Here is a 22663-nt window from a genome sequence, read left to right as displayed (position 1 = left end):
ACATGGGAAACATGGTAGGACTAGTGAATCCATGGACAAGAGTGCGGTGCTGCAGTTCTCTTGCCTCAAAATCCGTTCCCTGAACCGAGGCCATGTTGAATGAGTTACCACAGCACACGGTTAACGCATTCTGCAAATCCACAAATGGTGGTGCTGGCAGAAATGCTCCAGACAATACTACGTAGACAGGGGGTGGGGGCAAATAGCATTTGCCTGTTCAGTAGCTGCATGCCAGATGCTACAGTAAAAACACCACTTCTGGAACCACAGCTGTGATTGGCAGTACCACTTGGTTCAGTTTGTGGTTGTCTCCTAATAGTCTCCAGAAACCATCTGGCTTTTTCTGAGTTAAATGAAGATAAGATAGGAATAACCACTTTTTAATTCTTCAAGTCTCGGATAGTAGCCCCAATCTCTGTGATCCACCCAGGTGTGTACAGTGACTTTAGTTTATTCTGTTGGGTAGAGAAGCTGTAGGAATGCCCATTTGGCCCTCATCCCATGAACCAATAAATTATTGAAGGGTTTTGTCCAGTTGATAAATGCATCGACTTCCACTATACATTCTGGGACTTGCAAGGTAGCCCCAGGATGTGTGTTTGGTGCCATTGGACCCACGTTGAGATGGACTCAAGCCAATTCTGTCAGCTATCTCCATAAGCACCACCCCCCACACACATCTGAATAATTCAGATAATGCTCCAGAGAGCACCATCATTTCAGATCCAGTTTGTAACTTGTGAGAGGTCTGAGTATTTCATTTTGTCCAGTGCACTGTCATGTAGAAGCAGTCACAGGGCCTTCAGTGGAAGGCTTGACGGTTGATTCACAACCTACATCTGAGACAGCATTGCAGGGTCTTCCTCGAAGGCTCCCAGCCTCTGTTGGAAAGCTGCGGGTCCGTGGAAGTTGGAAAGGCTGAGAATTCCTTCTATAGTGGCTGCATTAGGTTTCAGCCTGTCAGACCTATAATTTTTCCTCTTGTGTATGTCAAGAAGCATCATCATAGGTTGCTCATTTATTTCATTTCTTGGAATCTTGTGTTCTGTTAGTCATCACCCCAGGTCCTCATGGATCAAGGCTCTGATTACCACTCATCCCTGTGGTTCGCCACATCCATCTTATCACTGACAGTTAAGTGCCATGTGGCTTCTGCTGCCCTTGGATCCCTTTTTCTCCGTTGAGATCAAAGAACCAGATTCCATTTTAGCGTCCCCCTGCCCTACCACCATCTCCTGCCTGCAGAGGACAGCCACCATTCAGAATTCTCAGCTTTGTTCGTGACTACCCAAATGATCCTAAATCCATTTATCAGGGCCAGATAGTAAGTATTTTAGACTTGGTGAGCCAAGAAGCAAAATTTAGTGACCTTGCCAAAGGCCAATAGTTGTTTTTTTGTTTTTTGTTTTTAATATTTCAAAATTGTAAAAACAAACAAACAAACAAAAAAGCCCCAAAATATTCTTAGTTTGCAGATCATACCAAAAGAGATGGCAGTCCAGATTTGGCTCGTGGGCCATAGTTTGCCGACCTCTTCTCTATAGGATGGCAGAGAAGGTCAACTTGACTGCATAAACCTAGAGCACATTCTAGCCTAGGCTTTAATTTGATAGTTTGGCAGGTCACTGATGCCACTCTGAATAAGTCCTAAACCCTGGGTGAGTGCACCTTGTCAGTGAATTAAACCAGATCAAGTCTTATATTTTGTCTTCCTTGGTCCAGGGCCCTTGTAAACTCATACATGCTCTCCTATTTCCTGCCAGTACAGATAAGTGAGGTTCTGTAAATCTTAAGGTACATAGATTGTCTCATACTTCTCCCTCCAGGCCGTGCTGGGCCGTGTATAGACCTAGAGAGAATGAGAGGAGGTTGGAGTGGGTCCTGAGGGGAATAACCCACCAACAAATTATTATGTAGGGAGCTGCTTTTTCTTAGACAGAGAGGAAATGTCTGTTTCCACGTGCAGGAGGGTTTTGTGGGTTCAGAATTTTCAGCTTTGTTTGCGACTACCCAAATGATCCAAAATCCATTTATCAGGGTCATACCCACTTCCCACCAGTGCTTTACCTTAATATCAGACACCTGGTGGAGCTGATCATGTGATTGGCACTACAGCTCTGGGCTTGGTCCTTAGCCGTATTTGCCCTGCAGCTCTAGAAGATGAAAGGTTGCTGAGACTGTAGGAGATGAGCAGCTTTGGAGGCTTTCTGGCTTATGCATGTGTGTTCTCAACTGTGTATTCATAGATCTCAATTTCTCATTTTCTTTTGTACACCTTTTAGGGCTCTGAGAGGAAGCCAAGAGACTAGATAATTTTTACAATCATTACCATCACCATAGCGATTAAATACCTTGGCCATTTGACCTCCCAGAACCTCTGTTCTACCTGTACTTCATCCCATGCCACCACTGGTAACAACTCGAGTAACTGATGTCACCATTTGCCTAGGCCCATTTGTGTTCCATTTCCTCTTGGTAAAGAGATTCTGCCTTCGTTTCTCAAATACATGAGCAGTCCAATGCCAAACTCCCACTTCAGGATCTCAGTAGAAAACAGGCAGCATGCTCAAATTAGGATAATTTGAGGAGAATTTCATAAAGGGATGCAGAAAAGGCAGCAGTGATGGGGAAGAGCAGTTTCTGGAACCCAAGGCAGACATGACTGTGGGAGTTGTTGTCAGGAAGGAGCTAAGAGGGTCATAACTTGAGGGACACGGTCAGCACTTTTGACATTTCCCTGTAATATTTTATGTAGCAAATCTCATTTTTAAATGCACCTTATTTAAAATTCCAGAGCATCATATGACTCCTGATTTAAAAAGTCCACAAAATAATTATTTCACTTTCTTTAGACATTCTTATCATATTCTACAGCCGATTGATAGAATTCAGTTAAGCATCCTTGGTTGTCTATTGAAAAACTAAATGAATAGAGTGAGGATTTATTTTCAGTGTTCATTTTTTTTTTTTTACAGCGTAGTCCTTGAAACATGACAGTTTGTCATTCCTTATATATTTGCAAATTTTTTTTTTTAAAAAATGACTTGATCTCTTGTTTTCTTTTGAATACCATCACAACATAATTTATTTTAATCCCTTAGCCTGTGGGTCTCTTGTATCTGATGATTGCTTTCATTTAAATTTTAATTAGGGTTTGCAAGCCCTGCTCTTAGACACTGCAGGACAATAAATAAACTTTTGTAGTGTGGCAGGGTGATCCATAGTCTAGGAAATCAATATTCAGGCTTCTGGATGCATTAATTCAAGGCAGGAACTATTTTCTCATTTATTCCTGAAATGGCTTTAGATTTCCAAACATAAGATTCCATAAATTGGTGTAGATTTGTTGGTTCCAAAGAAGTCTTCTCCACATTGCTGTTTTTTTCAGATATTATTGGGATGTGTCTTTATTTCTCTGGAGAATTGGCACGTGTATGCTATACCTTCACTGTGTCATTCCTACCCAGTACTAGGAGATAAAAACAAACAAACAAACAAAAACAAACAAATTTAATAGGATGCACACATGCCTCTTAACATTATTGTCCCCATATACGGTGCTCCTCATGTATGGTGCTATTAATTGTCCCCTGGAAATCCTTTTACTAAGGCTGTCCCTGGTCATTTAGCTCCATCCATCACTGTGATAACTGAGTTTTTGTATCACCTTAAATCTTTGATGAACTGTTTTTAAAAGAAAGAAGGTCATTTATCATGTCTGTTTCATTGAGAGAAGAACTATACAAGACAAAAAGGTGTTATATAATCAAACTCCATACAAAATAAACTGGGCGTTGGTCGTAAGAAAACCCTCTCTCTCCATGCCACACTTTTTCACGCCCTTTAATATACAGCTTGACAGTCAGCTTTTCTATGAAGTGGATTGTGAGACTGTTGGAGGCAATTAGCTGTTCCCAGTGCTGTGCCCCAGTGTGCTTTGTATGCACTTCCGTTCCAGCACTAAACACCTCATGGCTTATAATATATCTTTTTACAAGCTTTTCTCCTCCTATAGACTGAACGCCCTGAGAACACAGACTGTTAATTATTCACCATTCTGTACACAGGGCTGCTTAGTGCATGTGCGATGGCCCCGAGTGAGTAAATTTTGTGAGGCAAGCTTAGCTGATATATCATTGCATTTATACTTGATTGCCACTAATAACTCAAATGATTAAGGTTATGATGCATTGATGATGCTGTTTTCCTAGTCTCAGCAGCCAAATGATTACTGGATCAGCTTTTTCAATCTTGTTTTCATTTGTTCATTCAACATTGCTTGAGCGCCTGCTAAACGCTGAGCTGCGACTTAAGCTTTGAGAACCAGAGAAGCGTACGACTTGATTCTGCTTTGCCCTTCCTTCATTGAGGTATACAGACATAGAAACAAAACAGTTGCACCACAACACTGTAGATGATGTCACAGGGCAGAGAGGGAGCAAAAGAGAACTGAGCCGGGCAGGGCAGTTGAAAGAAGCCCACTCTCCCGCGGGGTGAATGAACATGTGATTTTGAGATCGGCTTCATATTTCTGAGCAACCCTGGCAAGCCAGTATGGTCAGGAACATGAGTTTATGTGTCCAGGTTACCATTTGCCTTTCACTTTATGATGCTAAGTAATTGTGAGGATTAGCTGCAGAATTAACATGCATTCTCAGTGATGCAAGTCATTAAAAAGAAATGTAAATCCAATTTAGCTACTCTTTTAGCTTTAAGAAACTAACACGTTACCGTAAAAGTCTTGTTAATTTGTACGTTGCTAGGAAAAAGCCACAAAAATGACCTATTTACACTTTAATTTACCATCGAGCAGCTCTAATTTTATAAAAACGGGACACATTGACTCTCTAAAAAGTACATAGTTATGTAATTTCTACAAGTCATTGAAAGTAATTTGTCATAATCCAAATGCTTCCCAGAGGTTCCCATAGAAGGTAAAGAATATTCTGTCCTAAGCAACCTAGGGCCTTTCCTCCCCACCATCATTTACTTAACACATACTGAGTACCTACTATGTGCCAGTGAACAAAAAGACAAAACTCCAAGTTCACTCCTGGCTCCACTCCTAAGTGAGGTCACACAGGGTAACTTATTATTAGGAAGGAGATCCTTAGAGGCTCCTTCCAGCATCCTGCATGCCGCGCTTCCTAAGCCAGTCCTTTTTTCTTCTGAAACTGCACACACCCCAGGGACCTGCTGCCAAAAAAGTAATGAGTTTGTATTGAAGTAACTCTCATTGCTATGGCAGATGAATATCAAAATCTCCACAGCTGAGCATAGTAGTCATTTCTCCCTCAGGCCAAGTCCAGCTGTCCTGCAGGGAGGAGTAAAACTCTGCCCTACATCCAGGAACCCAGATTTGAGGTGAACTGGGGAACTCAGAAGTTTTCTTTGGCCATACCAGGTTTGAGATACCTCTTAGACATGCTGGTAGAGATGCCAAGGAGGCAGTCAGATAAGGAAATCTGGGGCTTGGGGGAATTTAGGACTAGAGATTTCGCTTAGATGCCATCAGCATAGATATGGATATTAAGCCTTAGAGCAAATGAGGTGCTTAGAGGGAAAGCATAGACAGAAAAGAGAAAAGGGTTTGAGATGATGCTTGGGGCCCACCGACATATAGCCAAAGAGAGGCAGAAGAGTCTGCACTTGATTTAATGGCTTGCTATTGTCATTTTGAAATCCTTAATTTTTAAGGGCCCCACATTTCCATTCTTCAGTGGGCCTCACAAATTAGGTAGCTAGTTCTGGGAGGAATTCCTAGTAAAGCAGAGGAACTCATGAGAGTGTGGGATGCTGAAGGCAAAGAAAAGAAGGCTTTCAGGTAGGAAGATTGTGAGAGATCAAGAAAAATAAAGACAAATAACCACGGGATTTATCAAGATGGGAATTGCTGGTGAGAGTAGAGGGGACAGAAAGCCCTGGTGCTGACTGTGTCCACGGCATGGTGATGGGCAGGGAGCAGGAAATGGGATGGTCGCTGGAAGGGATGTGGGTCAAGAATGTTTTTGAGTGTAATACTGTGATATCTCAAAATTTTTTTGGAAATTTTGAAAATTTTTGAAAATTCAGGCCCCGAATCCTGGCCTTCTGGATTACAGCACAACATAGTCCATTAAAGATATGCTGGTGGGGTGCAAAAAGTATTGCAGTTTGAATACTACCTCTCTTGCCTACTGGCCATGGGACCTGCAGAACTGAGTGGGAATCCATTCTGTATTTCTGAGCACCTACAGTGCACCAACCAGTGTGGAAGGTGCTGGGGAGATAGTGGTGAATCCGACTTCGTCTTGTCACCAAGGAATTACAGGCCAGTGAACTCAATGAGACGATATATACACACTATTGTATCTGACATAAGTGTTAATTCTCTTTGCCTTCCCAATGCAGTTTGTCCTCAGGTACTTGATGACACTTCTTGGTGAGAACATCAACACCCAGTAGGAAGTCTGTTCCATTTCTTGATCAGATACTAAGTGGGGGTCCACTTATGTGTAAATATCCAGCTTTGTTACCATTTAAAAATTGGTTTCTCCCCTGCCAAATCAGAATCAACAGCTTAGGACCAAGGCAGGACCGAGCTGACTCTCCCTCTACCTGTAAGAGAAATCACTTTTTCCTAAAGCAGTAGGATAAACACAAATTAGTACATTATCTATTGGCAGTGCTGGAATGGTTTTTCGAAGAGTGCTATTCTCTAGCCGGCAGTTATTTTATTGAATATATTTTATTTTTTAATGAAAAGAAGATCAGATTTTCTTGGGTTATTTGCTATCAAAAAGCAAAAAGAATTTTTTAAACGAAATGAATCAACCATTGATCTTAAATTTTACCTTCTCAACAATGCATTCCCTGATTCAGCAGTCAATATTTATTTCCGAGCCTCAGACCTTGAAAAGTTCTTTCTGTGGTGCTTAAATTACTGTGTCTCAAGAACCAGTCTCTGGGAAGGTGCTTGTTTTATAACACAAATAAGGCTGGATTTTGTACTCTTGGAGAGGGACGTGTTTTGTCTTTCATTGCTAAATCAGAGTGCCTACTTCAGGAAAGTTTCTTAAATGAGTGAGAGAATGGACCCACAGTGGGGAAAGGGGCTTGCGTGATATCAGTATATTTGAGTTGAGTACCATAAATCTCACTTTCTAAAATTTCTAGTGCCATTAAAGTTACTGATAGTGAAGCAAGCCATTGAAACACATTATTGTAGATGTATTATTATACACCCAATTTAGCCTTTTATTTTATAAAGTTCCTCCCCAAGTAGCAATCATGTTGTAGATAAATGAGCAGGAAATTAAGAAGTTTGGACATCTGTGAATTAGTCTTAACCTCTACTAACAGAGCAGAGAGCTTTGGATAACTGTGGGTCCCATCTTCATTTGCGGTTTGGGGATTGGGTTGGAGGTTGTGAATCTAATTGTGCTCCATTTGTAAAATTGGGAGTCCCTCGGGACTAAGAGCAGATCTTCTTTTACATCTGTTTCTGCACCAGCACAGTACTAGGCATACTGTAAAAGTGTAATAAATAATTGATGAATTAAAAGCTAAGCTAAATATTCTACATAGAGACATTTTTATGTTCTTAAAGCTGCTGAGAATGGATCTTAAGCTTTCACACCACACAAAAAAGTTAAATATGTGTATTGATGGATGTGTTAATTACGTTGATCTTGGTAATCATTCTTCAATGTATAGATACATCAAATCATCACATTGTACACTTTAAATATATACAATTATGTTTGTCTGTTATTCCTCAATAAAGTTAGGGAAAAAATGAAGGCAGAGACCATTCCCCGTTTATCTTGTATTTTCAGTATTAGGAGAAATAGGGACATAGTAGGTGTTCAGTAATTGTTCATTGACTCATTCCCTCCCTCTTTTTCTTTCATCCTTTGGCAGAAATTTATTGAATGCCTTCTAAGTGCCAGACACATGGGAAACATCAATGAAAATATAGTCCAGAGAGGACAGAGTTAATGTATAAACAATTACAAAATAGTATCCCTCCAGCATTTGCTATCTCTTGTTTTTTTGATGTAACAAGGAGGAAAGGTATGAGATGTGATACTTCACTGTAGTTTGATTTGCATTTCCCTGATGATTAGTGATGTTGAGCATCTTTTCATTTACTTGTCAGCCATTAGTATGCCTTTTTGAGAAATATGTCTATTCATTTCCTTTTCCCATTTTTAAATTGCGTTGTTGTTGTTTTGTTGTTGCATTGTATGAATCCCTTGTATATTCTGGATATTAACCCCTTGGCAGATATGTGGTTTGCAAGCATTTTCTTCTGCTCCTTTGGTTGCCTTTTCATTTTGTTGATGGTTTCCTTTGCTCTGCAGTGGCTTTTTAGTATGATGTAGTCACACTTGTTTATTTTTCTTTTGTCGCCTCTGCTTTTGGCATCAAATCTAGCAAATTATTGCCAAGACCAATGTCAAGGAGCTTACCCTCTATGTTTTCTGCTAGGACAGAGGTCCCCAACCTTTTTGGCTCCAGGGACTGGTGCTCCTATGAGAATCTAATGCCTGATGATCTGAGGTGGAGCTGAGGCAGTGATGCTAGCACTAGGGAGAAGTTGTAAATATAGGTGAAGCTTCACTCACTCAGCTGCTGCTCACCTCTTGTTGTGTGGCCTGGTCCCTAACAGGCCACTGACCTGTACCAGTACACGGCCAAGGGGTTGGGGACCCCTGTTCTAGGAGTTTTAGAGTTTTGAGTCTTAGATTCAAGTCTTTAATCCAGTTCGAGTTGGTTTTCATGTGTGGTATTAGATAGAGGTTTAGTTTTATTCTTTTGAGTGTGGATATGGTTTTCCCACCACCATTTTTTTGAAGAGACTCTTTTCCCCATTGTACAGTCTTGGCTCCTTTGTCAAAAATTAATTGATCATATATGCACTGGTTTATTTCTGGGCTCTTGATTCTGTTTTATTGATCTGTATGTCTGTTTTTATGCCAATATCATACTGTAGATACTATAGCTTTGTAATACAGTTTGAAACCAAGAAGTGCGATGCCTCCAGCTCTGTCCTTTCTTAAGATTCTTTTGGCTGATAGACTACCTGGTCTATGTAGTCTATCGTGTATAAATTCTATATGAATTTTAGGATTGTTTTTTTCTATCTGAAAAATGCCATTGAGATTTTGACAGGGATTGCATTGACATGGCTTTGGGTAGTATGGACATTCGAACAGTATTAATTCATCCAGTCCATGAACATGGAATATCTTCTTTTCATTTATTTGTATCTTCAGTTTCTTTCATCGGTGTTTTATGGTTTCCATTGTACAGATTTTCTACCTCCTTGGTTAAATTTATTCTTAAATATTGTTTTAAATACTATTATAAAATAGATTGTTTTCTTAATTTCTCTTACTGATAGTTCATTGTTAGTGTATAGAAATGTGACTAATTTTTGCATATTGATTTTGTATCCTACAGTTTTACTGAATTTGCTTTAGTTCTAACAGTCTTTTTCTGGAGTCTTTAGGGTTTTCTATATATATTATCATGTCGTGCAAACAGACAGTTTTACTTATTCCTTTCTGATATAGATTTTTTTCTTGCCTAATTGTTCTGGCTAAGACTTTTAGCACTAATGTTGAATAAATGTGTCTTGTTTCTGATCTTAGAGGAAAAGCTTTCAGCTTTTCACCATTGAGTATATTAGCTGGAGACTTGTCATATATGGTCTTTATTATGGTGAGGTACGTTTCAGTTTGTTAATCACAAAAGATGTCAAATTTTGGCAAATGATTTTTCTGCATCTATTAAGATGATCATATAATTTTTATTCTTAATTTTGTTAATGTGTATCATATATATTTATTTGCATATGTTAAACCATCCTTGCATTGTAGGACAAAATCCCGTTTGATCATGGTGTATACTGACTTTAAAGTACTGTTGAATTCAATTTGCTAATATTTTGTGGAGGATTTTTGCATCTATGTTTATCACAGATATTACCCTGTAATTTTCCTTTCCCATAGTGTCCTTCTCTGGCTTTGGTATCAGGGTAATGCTGGCCCTAAAAAATGAGCTTGGAAGTGTTCCTTCCTTTTAAATTTTTTTTTGAAGAATTTGAGAAGGAATGATATTAATTCTTCTTTAAACGTTAGGAGAATTCACCAGTGAAGCTATCTGGTTCTGGACTTTTTTTCATTGGGAGGCTTTTGAATACTGATTTTATCTCCTTACTAGTAATTGGTCTGTTAAAATATTCTGTTTCTTTATAATTTAGTCCTGATAGGTCGTATATTTCTAAGAATTTATTTACTTCTTGTAGATTATCTGATTTGTCGATGTATAACTGTTCATAGTAGCTTCTTAGGATTCTTAGTATTTTTGTGTTATCTCCTGTAATATCTTTTTCATTTCTGATTTTATTTATTTAGTCCTCTCTTTTTTCTTAGTCTAGGTAAAGGTATTTCAATTTTGTTGATCTTTTCAAAAAGCAGCTCTTAGTTTCATTGATACTTTTATTGTCTTTATAGTTTCTTTCATTTATTTTCACTCTGATCTGTTATTTCCTTCCTGCTAACTTTGGGCTTTTAAAAATTTCCTCGTGAATAAGTTTCTGTCCTATTCTCTCTAATCTCCTTCTGAGACTCCTAGATTGTATGTATTGGTCCTGTTGATGGTGTTTCATATGTCCCTTAAGCTGTCTTTGTTCTTTTTCTTTTATTCTTCTTGCCCCTTGAACTGGGAAAATTCTACCACTACCTTGTTTTCAAGTTCACTGATTCTTGTTCCCCTTCATCTAATGTGCTGTGAGACCACTCTACTGAATTTTTCACTTTGGTTATTGTATTCTTCAGCTCTATGAATCCTGTTTGATACTTTTTAAATATTTTCTGTATCTTCGTTGAAATGATCTGTTTGTACATTGCTGTCTTGACCTCAGTGAACATCTTTATGACAGTTATTTTTAACTCTGTATCAGATAAATGTCTTATCTCTGTTTCATTAAGATCGGTTTCTGGGGATTTATCTTGTTCTTTTGTTTGGAACATATTCTCTTGCTTCTTTATTTTCCTTCACTCTCTGTGTTGGTCCTTTCATTCTTCCCAGTCTTGACAGATTGACCTTGTGTAGGAGATGAACCTTGTCAATCAAGGAGATGAATCGGGGCCAAGTGCCTCATTGTCTCTGAAATTTTTGTGATTGTTCAAGCTACTGGCTTTGTTCTTAGTGGCTCCCAGTCCTTTGGGGTGTGCCAAGACTTGTCACTCCCTCAAGGGGGAGAATTGCAGTCAGCACTTAGGTGAAGACTGATAAGAAGTCAGACTCTTAGGCAGCAGCTGGGAAAGTATGTAGTTAAGTCCCTTACAAATAGAATCTAGGAGATGAGCATTTTTGCCTGTTCCTTTTGCACTGATTCTGAACGTATAGCCACAGGCTAGGAGATGAGCATTTTTGCCTGTTCCTTTTGCACAGGGTACGTGTGTGTGTGTGTGTGTGTGTGTGTGAGAGAGAGAGAGAGAGAGCGAACGCGCGCGCGCGCGTGTGTGTGGTATGTGTGTGTGTGAGAGAGAGAGAGAGAGCGAGCGCGCGCGAGCATATGGTGCTGTAGCCATTTAAAAACTGTTTTTGTTTGCTATCAGAATTAGGTCCTATCAGGACCCATCCCTTAGATGGCAGCCATAAAAATGGGGGTGCCAAATGTGTGGACAAGCTCCTTCTAGGGAGGTACTAGTAACTTGGTTTTATTGTTGGAATGAGCCAGAGGGAGAAGGTCAGGGGAGTGCCCAAAGACTCTTTGGGCTCCAGAGAGGATAGTAATCAGTACTAGATACATGCTAGTTAGAAGTCAGACCCTCAGGCAGCAATTTATAAAGTGTGCAGTCAATCTCCTTTCAGGAAAAGGCTGGTGGATGGGTGTTTTTGACTGCTCTCCCTCTCTGCAGAGCCCTTGGGGATAGCTAAAAACTACTTCTTTGTTTGCTATAGTCCTGCAGGTCTTATAGATGCAGCCACATTGGCTTTCAGAGTTAGGTATTTGGGGGGCCTTTCCTTTGGGCGGGAGCCTTAAAAATTGGGGCACTAGATGTGTGGTACAAACTATTCACTCTGGGAGTTGGGAGTTCCCGCCTGATTTCATGGCACTGTGCCAAGGATGGGGTTTACGGCTTCAGTATGTCTCAGCCTTTCCTACTCATAGGATTCAGCTAGTTTGTGTATTCTCAGAGGGGAATCGTGCCCTGTGTAGCTCCACATCTGATGCATCTGTGGAAGGAAGGAATTTCAAGAGCTTCCAACGTCACTGTCTTAGTCTTTCCTTTTCCAACCCTGTTTCTTTCACACATTTGCCTATATTATGATACAGTCTCAAAGCTCTCCTAAAGCTACTTTTAGATAGGTGTGGTTTCCATTTCCACCAATGAATGAATGAAACCAGTTACTTAACCTCCCTAATCCCTAAGTTCCCTTATTCTAAAGTGGTATCAATAATATCTACCTCATAGTGTAGAGCATTTATCTCCTGATGTGCAATGATGAAAATATTGTTATAATACTAATACTGAAAATCATAAAAATAGCTAACATTTATTGAGTGTATATTCCACTCCAGGCACTGCTATATATATTAACTTATATAATCTTTAAAACAGCCGTATAAGTTAGATGCTACTATTATTCACACAGTTAAGTCAAGTTGTCCAAAGTTTCACAGCTAGAAAGGGGTAGAATCAATATACGTCACCCTAGATAGATGGATCGTAGAGCCTGTACTCTTAATGATTAATCTCATTCTCAGTAATAAGTTTGCTGACTCCTAATCTAAGAGGAAGATTTCCAACTGCAGCAGATATTTAATGCCAGTGAATTTTGGGATCAGGAGGCACTCGGAGGCATGTATTTCAAAACAGTATTAATGCCATGTTTGTTTTCACCTCACCTCTTATTTCCTATGGGAACTGATCTTGCCATCACCCCATGTTTACTAAACAAGGTACTTGGAAACTGCGTTTTGCTAAGGCTTACATATGTATATTGCCATGAAAGTGGTGTGTACGCACTTCCAGCCATTCGAATCGATAACATATTGAAATATAACTTTAGGGACATGCTTTCAGAACTGTAACAATGATGACAAACATGTTTTAAAAGATCATATAGAATGAAAATATGTGAATGCGTGCCTTGCTTCGACCCATCTCAAATTCTTTGCTAAATATTTTTGCAAAGTAGGTATTTTAAACAAATGTTTAGTTGGGAAAATGGAATATATATATATATATATATACATACACATATATATTTATAATTTAAGGCATTTCAAATGGACTTTAAAATGTAACAGCTGTGTGCCAGAGGGATTTTCATTAATTATTAACTGTATCTAAAAATCATTCACTTAGCACTGAAATTAGTCAAGATCAATTTTATAACTGAAATTACATAAGTAATCTTCATCATTCCTCTGAAATAAGCATTGTAAATTTGATTTAAAAATGACATTTCAAATTCTATGTAATTTCATCTTATTTTGTTCCTATTTTTCAAACATTTGTTAAACCAAGTGTATATAGAAGTATTTTGTATGGCTAAAAATATAATTGCACCATTACTATCACAAAGCCGTAATCAGCCAATAACAGTGGGTTGTATTCTGGAGTTAGTTTTGATACATTTTTAGACTTCTCTGAATTAACATTTGTTTTACGGTCAGATAAATATTGGCGAATATTGAAATTCATGCAGGGCCAGCTTCTTCATCTCTCTCCTTCGCTTGCCCCTTAGTATGTCGCTTTGGGTATCCTGGAGGTCGTGCTGACTCTGAGGAAGACCCATCATCAGTGGCCTTCGCCTGGAACAGGCTGATGGTCCAGGGATTTAGAATCATTCTTAAGAATATTGATCAGAGTAAGGAGAAATAGGGACCTGAAATAGTGTTCTATTGCTATGGTAACAAATGACCACACTCTCAGTGGCTTATGATGACACAAATTTATTATCTTAAAGTTCTGCAAATTAGAAGTCCAACGCAGGTCTCAATGGACTAAAATCAAATTGTTAGCTCTCCTTCTGTAGGTTCTAGGAGAGGAGTTTGTTTCCTTGCCTTTTCCAGCTTCTGGAGCCACTGCATTCCTTTTCTCATGGCCCCTTCCATGAGCTGAGAACGTAGTGTCTCTCTCTGGCCCCAGCCACAAAGGTTCTCTGCTTTTCAAGACACATGTGGTTAGATTGGATCTCCCTGGGTAACCCAGGATAATCTCTCCCATCTCAAAGTCCTTATTCACACCTGCAATGTCCCTCTTGCCATGAGGGTAACATATTCACAGGTTCCAGAGATTAGTACTTGGACATCTTTGGGAAGCCGTCATTCTATCTGTTGTGGGACTTGAATTCAGTGTATTGGATTCACTGTCTGCACTTCCTGTGCTCATTGCCCCCACCTTCTCACTTATCAGCCTGTTGTGTTTGGGCATCCACTTCTGTCTCAGTTCACTTTAAACCTTGCTCTTCTCATTTCTTAACTTTTTCAATCGTCCTTAGCATATCGTCTTTTTAACTCCCTTCTCCTGCCAAGAGCACTATTGCTGTGCAGGTTAGCCAGGCTGACTAGGTTCAAATACTGACTGTGACACTTATCTGTGACCTTTGGCCAAGTTACTCACTATTTCTGTACCTCAATTTTCTCATCTATAAAATGAGGATAAAGAATGTGTATCTAAGGCAGAGAGCCAGAGGAGAGTAAGAGCAATTAGGGGGATCACTTTATAAACTATATATATGTCTAACCAATATACTATATACTTGAAACTACTAATAAAAGTTTTTTAAAAAAGAATGTGTGCTTCCTTGTATGATCGATGTGATGATTAAATGAGTTAATATAGTTAACACTCTTAAAACAGTGTCAACCTTTAACAAATGCTGACTGTGTTGTTGCTGTTATTTTGGTCATTCTTCTAAACCATTCCCTCAAGATTTTATCTGTGCTCTTTTCTCTTCTCCAGAAATGCGGCCTCTCTCAGAGCTTCAGCACTAATCTCTAGGCAAAGAACTCTAGCCACAAACATTTCCGAATTCTACATCTCTGCTGCTGACAGTGCTGGGTGAACACTTTATTTGGCTGTCTCGGGAAAGGCAGAGAACCAGCCTATCCGAAGTCGAACCGAACATCTTTCCTAACAAAATATTCCCTTCATATTTTTATTTCTTTTCTATCTTTAGAATCAAAGCTAATTGGATTCTTTCCTCTCACCCCTAAACATCAAAAAGGGTATCAAATCCTACAGAATCTACTTTTAATCTTATCTTGATCTATTACCCCAGTTAAAGGAGAGCAGTCTTGTTAAATCTTTGCTCTGATGATGCCCTCCCCTCACCTCGTTCACCTAACTTCAGTGATTCCTCGTGGCCTTCAAATGAAGATTTTGCTTTTGGTGCAGCATTCAAGCCTTTTCAAAAATTCTCTGCAAATTTTAAATTCCATATAAAAGTGAGTTGTCATTACCACTACTTTTCATCTAAACAGCCAGAGTTACTGCTCCAGACATCTTGAACATGCTTGAAACTGAACGCCTCTTTCTTTCCTGAATTTGCTCTGTTCTTTTATACCTTCATACCTTATGCCTCTGCTACTGAGAATGTTCTTTCCCTCCATCTCTGCCTGTTAGAAACTTACTCAGCAGCCCAGGCTTAGTGACAGTCCAGCCAGTCCGTGAAGCCTTCTCTGATAGCCTTTTCCCAGAGTCTCTATGTCAGGGGTCAGCAAACTGCAGCCCATGAGCCAAATCCGGCCCACTATCTGGTTTTATAAGCAAAATTTTATTGGAACTCAGCCACACTCATTCATTTATGCCCTGTCTTTGGCTGCTCTTGGTCCACTGTGGTGGAGCTGAGTAATTGCATTGGAGATCATATGGTACACAAAGCCAAAAAGTATTCCCTCTCTTGCTCTTTATAGGGAAAAAAACCCATTCTCTCCTTGGGGCCACATAGTCTGTACCGCACCTGCCTTGCAACTCTTGCAACCTGTTAGTTTCTTTTGCATACTTTTTTCACTCGTGACAATATACTCCTCTCGTAGACGCAGACTGTCTGCCTTTGTCATCCTTGTTTCTGTCATTGGCCTTGAGTAGGGCTTAGGAGTTGTCAGTGAAAATAAATTAGTCTGTAAAAAAATTCTTTTTAACTAAATTTTACTCATTTGCCTAAATTCAAATTACTGTTTCCTTTAGGGGTTAGCGCTTAGCATTTGATGTCACTGGTAGCCAATCATTTTGTGTTACATTTCTAGAAGCATTTTGTTGACTGTCAAGATAAGTTGCGAGGTCGAGTCCAAAGATCTTAGGAATAATGTTCTTATGCTCTTTAAGTTGCTCACTTGGTGAGATCATTTAATAAATGGTTCCACTGAAGTTTAGGATTTTAGTATATAGTTTTTCACTATGTGTAGTCACCGTAGCAAGTAGATACCTAGTTTGTCCTTAGGTCTTTGTGTTGCCTTTCCACAGCTGTAAGTACGTGGAGTGTGATAACATTTGACCATGCTACTCTCTCATGAAAAAGGCCAAATAGTTAAATCTGTGTTAAGAAAACCAGAAATGCCTCACTGGTTTCTTAAGGAGAGACCAAATGACCTTGACTTTTCTTGTTTTAAACCCAGGAGGTATTGATGTCCTCCTTCAGATTGCATCAGACGCCCTTGCTTTTTGCTGTGTTAGTGCTGGGGGAATGCCTTCTCTGTCAGACTGTGAGCTTCAGGAATGAAGGGCTCTGTCCTTCAACCTCTGAATCCTCGGTGCTTAGGACAGAGAAAGCTCTTAACAATCGTTCGTTAATTGAACCAATCAATAAACAGTTGAAGATCTTAAAAAGAGTTTTTCCCAGGATATTAATTTTAAACCAAATCCTTATAAATGCCTACTTCCATCTTGTTTACATCCTTTAATATCACCTACGACAGTATTCTGTTATCATATGATAAGTTGTATATCCATCTGTGTGTGTGCATGTGAATGGGGGCAGAGGAGGGGTGGGCAGATATTGTGCCTAAGTCCACAAAACCCTAAAACAGCTAAGATTTCCTGAGATGTCAAGAAATCCATAGCTGTTCTCTTCTTCTTTGAGTGAGAATGTAAAAATTTAGGATAAGTTAAATATCATAGGAAGAGGTAAAGTTCAATTAGCCTTCAAAGTAGTGAAGAAAATGAGATACCCCTAAATGACACAAGATGAGAAAGTCTTGAGGAATAAAAGTAAAGGAGAACAAACACGAAGTTTCGGCATGTTTTCTAAGAAACTTTTCAGTGATGCTGTTCATTTGCAATGATGTAGAACCCCTAACTGTTAAAATTGAAAGAGATGACTTTCTAAGACTCTGATAACCAGGTTCAGAGAGGAACATAATTCCAGAAAAGGACTAGGTTTTAATAAAAGGGCTTCTTATGTTGCAAAGGAGTGGATAGGTTAAGAAAATTATTAAGAGATAATGAAGCACTCAACATCTAGCAACAGTGGGGAGTCTTTCTGATGTGTAAAGAGACAAGGGAGCCTTAGAAAAAGGGCCACCTAACAGGAGTAGACCTTGCCGAGGGCCTTGACGCAGGGAGGCTGCAGGGAAGAAGTAGCTCAACCTCTCCATTCTCCAGCTCCTGCTGGTGCCTCCTGCTGGCTGAGGCCGTCTGGAAGCCTGTGAGGGAGCCCAGGTGATAGTCTGTGGGATTCAGTTTCCAAGGGCACAGAGGGTGGAGAAGGGTAGAGAATGGACTGGAGGTTAGTGGGGGCCAACAAAACATCACTAGCATGGAGGCCGTCTCCAGCCTTTCAGAGGTCCAGGGTGGGAAAATGAAAGCCTTGGAAATCCATCTCATTCAGCTTGAACACTCAGTGGTTCCGTATCCTCATAGATCATTTTTCAAACGACAAAGGCAGTCAATAAGCAAAAAAGGAAGAATAAATGGGCATTTCCTTATTTTGAAATTCATTTTTCACCAACATGTTTGCTGCATGGCATTCTGAAATATGAGTGGACCATAATTTATTTAACTATTCCCCTATTAACAGGTATTTCTCTAGTTTTGAATATCGTTATTAAGAATAGTGATCACAGTTATAATGTCATTATTATAATCAAGATACTAAGTACCATTTGTTGTTTATCACATGTCAGGCACTATGCTATGTGAACACATACTCTTTTAGTCCCTATCACAAGTCTTTGACGTATTAATTTAAATTCCCACTTTATAAAGGGAAAAAAATGAGGCATAACTCAAAAGTCAACCATAACTCCCCAAAAGCCCCACAGCTACTACAAGATAAAGCCACAATGTGCACCAATATCTGTTTAACAGGAAAGCCATCTTTCTGTTGCTTTCCTGTGTTACAAAATATTCTGAGTGGGACATCTTTGTACACAAGTCTTATTATGTCTCATAATTTCCTTGGGATAGCTTCCTAGGAGTATAATTATGGGTCTGAGGATATCATCCTATTTTAAAGTAGTAAGGAATAACATTTAGTTGCAATTCGAAATGTATTACATATCTGTAGAGAGAAACATTCTTACTTGGGCATGAACTTTTAACAGTTTTGCCTAATTGCAAATGGTGAGGTAGCAGCTTCTGAGAGCCTGTCTCATCATCTCCTCACCAACAGTGAATAGCATCATTTTCTGAGTCTTAAATCACACTTCATGAAGGAGGAAAAAAAAAAAACTCACGTGGGTAATTTTTCATGGAGGACGTTAACTGATGGGATGGAGAGAGTGGGGAAGGGAGAGTGGAAATAGCTAAGCTGTTCAAGGCTTTCTCATTTCCCTGCTTCCATCCATGTCTCCCTACTTCAGAGGACTCAACTCTCTTCCCAGCCACTGAATATTCTCCAAACAAAATCCATGTAACAAAGGAGTAGTGTTTGAGAGGATTCGTGAACGTTAGTTGATGACCCATTCTCCTGCTGTGTTCCATACTTACCCCTACCCGTTCTTTTTTAGAAGTACTTATATTAGTGCCAGCTATGAGACATGCATGATGGGGGACATAAGATATCACATAGTCTTAGTCTTTAGTTTGGGGGACAGATAGGCAGACGATTACAATGTGGGTGGATAAGCTTTGATATTGGTAGGTACCAGGTGCTAACTGAGTTTAGGCAATGGACATGTCAGCTTAGGGTAGTAGGGGTGCGTGGCTGGGTAGGAGGTTGGGAGTAATAGGATTTTTTCAAAAGGGTAATAAATAAGCGGATTCTAGAAGGTGTGTTGAATTTGGGCTCTGAAGGAGGACATTTCAGGAAAGGGAGAAGGGTGTTTTATTTGTGAACTCACCACTTATGACCAAACTGTAACCACTAGTACTGTTTCATTTCACCTCATGGAGACTATTACTGGGGCTGTTTGTCATTTCTCTTCTGGGTACCAACAGCCTCAAATGTCAGTGGGTCACAGTCTGAAACATTTGCCTTTTTTATTCAGGGGTCTTTGGGCAGCTGATATTTGACCAGTCTTGGCCTGGGTGAGTGGGACATGGCTCAGGGCTGCAGGTTAGGTTTGAATCTGTTCCCTGTGTCTCATTTTGGGCCCATGGCTATTTGGGACATGTGCTTTTAATGGCGATGGCAGAAACACCAGAGACCAAGCCAAGCACGCAAGCACATTTCATATCTTTGCTTTCATCATGTCCACTAGCATTTCTTTGGCCAAAGCAAGTCATGATGACCATGTCCAAAATCAGTAGAGCAGTGAATATATTTTTTCTCTTTACTGAGAAGTACCGATGGGTCACGTGGTGGAGAGAAGGTGTGAAGAGCTAGGGACAGTAATCCATTCTGGTTTCCTGAAATGAAGTCCCCTTCTAATAGAAGTCTAGCAAGGGGACAACAGGGAATGAAATCAGCTCCAGCCACAGGAGAGAAAGACATTTAAAAAAAAAAAAAAAAGGCTATGAAGAATCTAGGGGTGAATTTGAAGGAGAGAAAATCTGGTAATTTATCTCCGGCACTTTATTTGAGCTCAAGTCATGCTGGTTAAACATTCTTAGAGGTTCTTATCCTTTCTGATTCTGTAAGTTCTTCATATAGACATGGAGCCAGAAGTTAAATCTGGGTAATATTACATCTAGTCGTAGGCATTTTTGGTCTCTTTTTAAAGTGCTTGAATGTCAGTGTGGCTTTAGACAGACAGCTATCACAGAATCACTGATAACAGTGACTTTGCAGGGAGTTCTTCCCGGTTTTGAGATGTTGGTGTCAGATGTGTGCGATGCGCCGATGCCAGTTTGTCAAATAGCCTGTCATAATGCGGGGGCACCAAGCAGAAGGAGGCACGATCCACCCGAGGATCTGGTGCGGTGGAAGAAGGTGGGGCTGTAGCACAGCCTCTCATCAGGCCGACTGAGATAGTACTCTAGTGTCAGGCCTCCAGAGGGGTCCTGTGTGGATTTCATCTGGGCATCTGTGACTGCAGTGCGTCCACGCTCAGTTACCCACCATTTCTGAGACTCAAAGCTCCTCGGGATATGTTTGCTTTGGGGCCAGCCAAGCTCACCTGACTGAGGTGGTACAAATTCTGTTCCCTCTCATGGGGACATTACCTAAGCTAGTGACAGGTGGGGTGCACCCTTTGGTATGCGCCTTCCTGTGTGTTTGGTTCTTTTTTTTTTTCCCTAGGATATTGGGAGGGTAGCAGTATATTTTGTAAACATTTCGTAAAATGTTTTTTTGAGCCAAATGAGAGAGGATGTTAGAAAAGCTCCAGAAAGATTAAGAAAATAAATCCAGGCCTAAATGTAGCCAGGAGAATTTTCACCTCTATCCTCTTGCGTATTCTGGGGAGAACTGCTGGATTTGTTCTCCACTTTGAAGCTAAAGCTGAGGAAAAGAGAAAACTAGAAATAAATTTCTCATTCCACAGGCGGCTTGTTTCTTAAGTAGGAATAGGTGAGTCTTATTTGTTGCTCATGGTGGTGACATTCAAAACATAGTTTTCCAGTGGTCTGAAAAGTAATTTATCTAAGAACTGACAGGAGAGTGATGCACACATAGATGTTATTGCTGCAAGTTGTAAAACATTGACAGAGCTACAAATGTTCCTGTGGCACTGAGCTCTTCTGAATCACAGGAATGGCATTTAGATGAAAGCAAATCACTTTTACACAGGCAAACTTCTATCACGTGATGCAGCCAGAGCTAGTGCACCTTGGAAATGAGCCAGAAAGAAAGAAGGCCAAAGCATTTCGTTTTATCGAGAAAAATACTTACATTTTAGACAGAATTTCTAAGAACTAAACAAAATATATGAGGAGCTTAAAGGAAATCCGAACTTCGTTTTCTGTTATCAGAATGTTAAACATTTATTGCATTTCTGTGGACACATGGAATTTCTCAGGAGAAAACGCAGACCAAGTAGGAAAGGTGGGCTTGAAATTTAGGAGATGGAGAAAAGCAGAAGTGACTTGGGGAGATGACCACACAAAGATGACAGCTGGAAATGCAGAGTGTGAAAGGTCACTTGGGGGGAGGATGCAGAGAGAGGGAAGGCCACAGTCAAGACTTTGAGAAATACCCACTGTGAGAGTCTGAAATATATGTCTATGTCTTAATCCCCAGAACCCGTGAATGTGACCTTATTTGGGAAAAGAGTTTGCAGGTGGGATTAAGTGAAGGATTTTGAGATGAAGAAATTATCCTGTATTATCCAGGAGGGCCCTCAATGCCACCGCAAGTGTCCTTTTAAGAGGCAGACAGAGGGAGATTAGACACTACCACAGAGGAGGAGATGATCTAACTATGGAGACAGATCGGAGTGACATGGTCGCAAGGCAAAGACCACCAAGGAATACCGGCACCATGAGAAGCTGAAAGGGGCAAGGGACGGAATCCAGCCTTAGAGCTTCTGGAGGAAGCATAACCCTCCCAACACCTTGATTTCAGACTGCTAGCCCCCAAGCTGTGAAATAATAAATTTCCGTTGTTGCAAGCCGCCAGAGATGTGGTGATTTGTCACGCCCTAGGAAACGAATACCCCCATCTTTGGGAACGAGTTGTAGAGGAAGCTGCCTGCTGAAGCCAAGGCAGGCAGCCAAGTCAGGCCTCAAGGAGTCTAGGAAAGATGACAATGGTATATAATGAAACAGGAGACGCTGAATTAAATTTTCGTTGCACAGATAAACATGCTCAGTGTTATTTCCTTGACTGGCTCTTGACCCTGTGCTCTGCCTGTGCCCAAAGAGTTTCTGCACCACATAGCATGACACGTGCAGGGAGAGAAGAGGCTGAAGGTCAGCTGTCATCCCACATCTATGTATGGAATGTACTTTGTTCAGAGCCGAGGAAGGAATCAGAGCAGTGCACAATATGATCCTTGCCCTTAAAGACTCTTGAGCTAGTTGGAGAAACGGGACATCCATGTGCTAGCAGGAGAAGGACAGTACAAAGGTGTTGTGTGACAAAGGTTAACTGCGAGCTTAAAGCCTACAGTGTTGACGTGGGCTGGAGAAACTGGAAGGGCTTCAAGGCAAAGGTGCAGTTTCACCTGGTTCTTACTGACTCAAGAGTTTGCCAAGTGGTCAGGAACCTGGAGGACATTTCAGCATGGACGGAAAGGTGGGGGTGGGGGAACGATAGTGTTTGGGTCAAAGGAGTGCTCGCATACTGTGGAGACTATGCCTCCCACCCTCACCTTGATAGTGTATATACCTTC

General features: G+C 40.3%; 1 protein-coding gene across 14 annotated transcripts in view; it reads left to right on the top strand.

Annotated features, from left to right (window-relative positions):
- ANO4 (anoctamin 4) overlaps positions 1-22663 on the top strand; it is a 332447-nt gene that overhangs the window by 125467 nt on the left and 184317 nt on the right. Inside the window, exon 1 of one of the 14 annotated variants that reach the window (XM_025048737.1) lies at positions 22346-22483. The exons of the other annotated variants lie outside the window; for them this stretch is intronic. The gene's annotated coding sequence lies outside the window, so the exon portion shown is untranslated. Of the gene's footprint in view, positions 1-22345; positions 22484-22663 lie in introns of those variants that run through there. 14 annotated transcript variants of the gene reach the window in all.

The sequence above is a fragment of the Pteropus alecto genome, unplaced genomic scaffold (assembly GCF_000325575.1).
Source record: "Pteropus alecto unplaced genomic scaffold, ASM32557v1 scaffold94, whole genome shotgun sequence".
NCBI classification, from domain to species: Eukaryota; Metazoa; Chordata; class Mammalia; order Chiroptera; family Pteropodidae; genus Pteropus; species Pteropus alecto.
The sequence above is the reverse complement of the archived record's forward strand: the minus strand, read 5'-3'. Positions and strand labels throughout refer to the sequence as shown.